This window comes from Microcebus murinus, chromosome 16 (genome assembly GCF_040939455.1).
Source record: "Microcebus murinus isolate Inina chromosome 16, M.murinus_Inina_mat1.0, whole genome shotgun sequence".
Classification (NCBI taxonomy): domain Eukaryota; kingdom Metazoa; phylum Chordata; class Mammalia; order Primates; family Cheirogaleidae; genus Microcebus; species Microcebus murinus.
In genome coordinates, this window is record NC_134119.1 from 55,452,457 (window position 1) to 55,458,603 (window position 6,147).

Below are 6,147 nucleotides of genomic sequence, written 5' to 3' on the forward strand. Positions count from 1 at the left end.
ATTTTTAAACAGAACACGGTGAATGTTTCTGGTTATGAAATTCTAAAATGTCAGCCCTAGCAAGGAAGGGACCAGAGAAATCATGTTGCAGAACTCTGTCGTTTTAGAAATCAGGAAACAAAATCCTCTGGGTGCAGTGGCTGATTGGCAGAGCTGGAGGAGGTGTCTGGGATCCCCTGGCCCATCCATGCTGGACTCTGCTCACTGGGGGGCGCGATGACAGGGCAAGATGGGGTGCTGGCAGGGAGGCATGCAGCTGTGTTGTTTGGCAGAGAAAGCCCCTGCCCTCCTGGCCTTTACACACAAGTTGGGCATCAGACACTAAACAACTACATACCTAAATAGATGTTTGGTACTGTTATGGCAAACTCTAGAAAGTGGTGTAAGGTGGTAGAAGAGGCAATACCAGGAAATTCTAACCTAATCAGACAAGTGACGATTACCTGGGCATGCATGGATGTGGGGTGGGGTGGAGTGGTCAGGAGGAGTGGCAGCAGAAGAGGTGGGCTGGAAGGAGCTTGTGTTCGAGGGTTTGGGAGACCAGTGGGGCTGGAGCCCACAGTCACTGGATGGATAAGGCCTGCCTTGTGGACAAGTTTAGGGATGTGGGATTATAGTCTAAGAGCAATGGAATACACTGATGGTTTCTCAATTTGAGCAGGGGCTTGGGGGATGCTCAGGTTAGTTCTTTACAAAGGTCTTTCTGGCAGCCACAGGGAGTTGGGCTGTCAGGGATGGGGAGGGTGGTGACAACGTGGAAACAAGGAGACCTGATGTGGTCTGTGTGAGGGATGCTGGAGGCTTAGACCAGGGTGAGGCTACTAAAAGTGAAGTACTGGTAAGGTGATTCAAGGATCACAGGAGATAAGCCCGGCTGAGTCCTTAGCACACACACTGCCTGGCCACGGTTGACACAAGACCATGTAGCTACTGTCATCACCCAGCCTGTGCCACCCTCAGACCCTCAGACCACACTGGACGGGTGAGCATCACCCTCTTTCAAAACTCTCCAGGCAGCACTTTGAAGGAGGCATGTACAGCAGGCAGCACGTGGACTTTGGCTCCAGAGATGTGGCAAGGTTGCAGTCCTGAGGACTTAGCTGTGCCCATGGGCACATTGTATAACCAAGCTGAGCCACGATTCCTTTTTCCATAAGGAGCAATTTGAATCTCTCTTTGTAGGCCGAAAAGTGTGACAATGAAATAAGATGCTGTAAAGTCAGGCACCGTGGAGCGGTCCGCTAAATCTTAGTCGTCCGCCTCGCGCCGTTGGCAGCACACACTCCTCTCCCCATCGCTCCCCAGGCTGAGGAGTCTCCAACTCTCTTAACAGTCCCCCCTTTTGTCCTGAGCTCCATAGAAATAAACTTTCTGCTCTCCGTGTCCTATCATGACTCACCCGAGTCCATTACGTTGAGTTACATTACTGGAGAGAGCAAAGACGGTCTCGCAGAAGATGGGGTACGTATGCTCCTGTCCCTGTTGCCCCGCCCTGTCTACCCGCCCCGCCCAGTGCTCCCCACTTGCCTTCTTTGCCAGAGCCTTGCTGCCCCTGGACTGCCTCCTTCCTGCTCAGACCGTTCCCAGCACACCTCCCCTCTCACAACTTAGCCTCTGCCCTGCCTTTTCTAAGAAATTTTTGATATCTACCAAGAAATCATGTGCATAAGGGACTGTGTTTTACAAATGGAGAAACTAAGCTTAAAACCCTTGATATCAATAATCAGGTCAAAATCCTTCAGCAGAATATACAACAGCCTTCACCTCTTGGCCTCGCCATCTTTTTCTAGTTTATAGTAAGGAAGAAGTAGCAGGCAGGAATATTATCAATCAATCATACTACTTTCCCCACTGGGCCCAGATACAGCCTCAGAATCCTTCTCAACACAGCACTACAGGGTTCAGTGGAAGCTGAGCTCTCTGTGCTGCACTAGCTTTGAGGCACATCGGAGGTTCTGTCTCTCAGGTGACAGGTTTCTTTACACCTGGGCATGGGATCAGGACACACAATAGAAAAGCTCCAGTTTTGTTGCTGACCATAGACCCAAAGGGGCCCAGGCTCTCAGATGAGGACTCCACCGCCAGCCTCAGTGATGACACCAGCTGTCAAGTGCAGGACCTTTTGCCCTCTCTGCATTCTGCCTCCCTGGCCCACTCCCTGCAGAACACTGCTGGCCCGCAGATTTCCGGGTTCAAGGTCCGGTGGCACTGAGAGTGGATGTGCTGACTTGCATGTTTGGCACCAGGCTGGGTTCCTTCTGCTGTGTCACCAATTTCCCTGTCTTTATGCCCTCTGGCCCTGTGCACGGATTCGCTGACAACTTAGATGGAGCAAAGTCCTCCTTTCCTCAACGACAACCTCGGCCAGGCCCTTTGCCTACCTCACCCCAGGAGTGCGCAGTGCTCAGGAGCTCCACCTGGGCCAGCCCCCGGGGTCCCGCCCCTCCTTGCAGCCGGCTGCGTGGCCCTGGGCCTTTGCTGAACCATTCTGAACTCCAGCTTCTGCCTCTCTGACCTGGAACTGCAGCAGCAGATCCCACCTCGTGGCTGGCCTCGGGGACGCGTGCATAAACTCTTGACCAGACTGAGGGATCTCTAGAGAGTGGTGAAGCATCACTTGCGGTGTGTCTGTGACAGTGCTTCCGGAGGAGACTGGCGTGTGAGTCCGTGGATCGGGTGGGGAGCATCCGACTCCCAGGTAGGCAGGCACCACCCAATTGGCTGGGCCCAGATAGAAAAAAAGGCAGAAAAAAGAGGCTTTCTTCTCTCTGCCTCCTGGAGCTGGGATGCTCTTCTCCTGCCCTTGGATGTGAGGACTCCAGGGTCTCCAGCTGTGGGACTCTAGGACTTGCCCCAGCAGCCCCCCAGCTATGGGTTCTCAGGTCTTTGGCCTCAGACTAAGAGTCACACTTTCGGCTTCCCTGGTTCTGAGGTTTCTGAACTTGGACAGAAGCATGCTGCCAGTGTCGCCAGGCTGCCAGCCTGTCACGATACTGCACACCTCCATAGTCGGGGGACCCAATTCCACTAGCCAGTCCCCTCTCCTCTCCTCTGTCTGTCTGCACGTCTCCTACTGGTTCTGCCCCTCTGGACAACCCGCTCCACCACCCTTGGGAAGGCTGGCCACACCACTTCTGTTGGGTTCCACTGCTTGCAAATTGTGCAACCTATATACATTTCCTTAAACCTGAGTCTTAGTTTTCTCATCTGTAAAATTGAAAAAAAAAATACTTACCTCACAGACTTTGGGTCAACATTAAAAGAGAAAGCGGATAACACAAAGTAAAAAATCAATGAATCAATATGTGCTTCACACCTAGGTAACACTGTTACTATGTTGCTATTTGGCATTTATTCTACACACACAGGTCCACATGGGGGTTTCCATCTCCATTTACACTTGGCTGTGCTGCTTTTCCCAGCTTACGTTCCAGAACACTTGCTCTCATCAGCAGCATCGCGTTTAATGGCTACTTGGTATTCTACCTCGTAGGCGACTGCGTTTCATTTAACCAGCTGGTCAGGTAGGTTGTGTCCCTTTTGTCAGTGCTACAGATACCTCAGCAATAAGCATGTCTGGGCAAATGTGTGCCTATCTCCAAAATTTGGATTCCTTTTTTAGCATAGATTTTAAAAAACAGAATTACCGTGCCCAAAGACAGGCACAGAAACAGCATGTGATGCACACTTTTAAGTCTCTGGATATGTATTGGTGTTTCGTGCTCCACAGTCACACAGATGTCCACTGTGAGAAGTCTGTGGGCAGCGTGTGGCTGGCAGCTCTTCCTTGGCTTGACCAACCCGAGCCCCTGACTCTTAGTTCTTTGCACTGGCACGATCTCTTTTGTTTGGAATACAGCTTGTCTTTGAGTCATTGATTCACTTGTTCATTCATTCAAGGCTTAATTCTCAATCCTCAGCTTGCTCAGCCTTCTTTCTTTCTTTCTAACAGCCTTTATTCAGGTATGATTTACACACCATAAAATGCATTCATTTTAACTGTACCATTCAGTGGTTTTTAGTGTATTCATAGAATGTGCAACCATGAACACAATCTAATTTTGGAATATTACCAACATCCCCAAAATAAACCTTGGGCCCACCTGCAGTCACTACTGCTTCTCAGCCCTTGGCAACCACCAACCTATGTTCTGTCTCTATAGATTTCAGATTTGCCTTTTCTGCACATTTCATAAAAATGGGATCATATAGTACACATCACATTTTGGCATCACATTTCTTTCATTTGGCATCACATTTTTGACCTTCATCCTGTTGTATCAGCCCTCTTCTGGGTAAACTTTCCACACCTGGCCTCCACGATGCTGGGCTCTATTTCCTCCCCTTCCCTGGTCACTCCTGCTCCCAGAGCCAAGACTAGAGTGAGGTGAGGCTTTTGCCTTGGGAACAACATTTAAGGAAGTACTGAAAAGTCAGTCATCAAAGGTAAATAATATTTACTGCAATATTTAAAAATCAAAATGAATGTCAACTTTTAAAATAAAGGCAGGACCCAATGGGGTAGGATGAAGAGGAAGTGGGCTAGGTGAGTCTCCCAAGTGTAGGGTCAGATCTTGGGATTTTCCACATTGCCCTATCTGAGAAAGAGCCCTCTGTACTCTTTGGCCTCTTTCCCTGCTATAATTTTTTTTCCTAAGACTTTTAGCACGTGCCCACCCCTTACATATTTTTTCATTTGTGTGAGAGGTGGTACCTTGTAAAAACTGAGGCCAAATAAGTGGCTGTGGCCAAGCCAAGGAGAAAATACTTCCTCTGTCATGTGGATTCTTCCCTTGGAATAGATTTTGATCAATGGAACTATTGTGTCAAAATTCAAGGCACAAGAAACAAGTGCAATGCACAAGGCTTTACACAATGATGGGGAGGGTGTCTGCTTCCCATCAGCAAGCTAGGAAGCTGGGCTTTTGTTCTTAGGCGTGAGGGCTTTGAGGAAAAGAAGGACTAAGGCCCCCATTACCATCAAATACCACTTCGGCACCGGGGAGAGAAGGGAACACGCTAGAGCAGGGTGGACAAACATATTCTGTAGAGGGCCAGATGGCTAACACTCTCAACTTTGCTAGCCTTACAGTCTCTGTTGCTGTCACAACTATGCTATTGTAGCATGGAAAGACCCAGGGACAATATGTAAATGGATAAGCGTGACTGTGTTCCAATCAAACTTTATTCATAAAATTATGCAGTGGGCCAATTTGTGCGTCAAAGTTTGCTGCCCCCTGCCCTAGAGTGTTAATGTCAGCTCAATGAATCTCTGATTAATACTTACTGCAGAAGTAGCCCAGAATGTTCCTCAGAACAGTTTTTAGTAGAGCTGCTTTACTAAGAGCAGTTTGCAGTTTACGTGCGGCACATGTATGACAGTGCCAAGTGTCATGGTCCGGAGTGCGAGAAAAGACCACTGAGACTGAACTAAATTGAATCTCTGAGCCTTTGTTAGCTGGCCACAAACTCTTCCTGTCTTGGCAGACGCAAGCACAGAGAACAGCTCTGAGCCATGATGGCAGAAAGCTATTATACTATTTTGTGTTGGGGGCTACGTGACTAGAGGCACATAATGGGGTCAGGGCCTACATAACTAGAGGCACATAAGTGAGGGTATTGTTTTCTACATTTTGTCATGTTCTCTCCAGATGGCCGGAGCCCTGGGCGGCCTTGAGCCCCTGCACCGAGAACTATCCCAAAGCAAGCTGTTTACAGTAGCAGATAGCGTCAGTTAGTCTGGGGTACAGTAAAATGTTACAACATGTGACTGGCAGAATATGCATTCAGTTACAAGTGGATGGCTTTGCTTTCTTCTACAACCAGAACCTTATTTTATCTGACCTCAACACTGAGCACCCTTATATGCATGCGGTTGACAGTGTTTTAGAAAATGGGTGCATGGATGAGCGTGAGGAGTGACTGTCCATCAGGCATAAACAGCAGATGGCACAAAGTAGGAAGTGAAGGGCAAGAGGAAACTGGGAGGTGTGCAAAGGTCATTCCCTACAAAACTCTTTTTCCACAAAGGCATCAATTCCATCTCTCCTGCTCCATTTCCTCCTACTCTGTCTCTATCTCTATAGCACCTTCAAACAAGCCCTACTGCTTGTGCTGGGTAACACCTGGACAACTTGCCTTCATCTT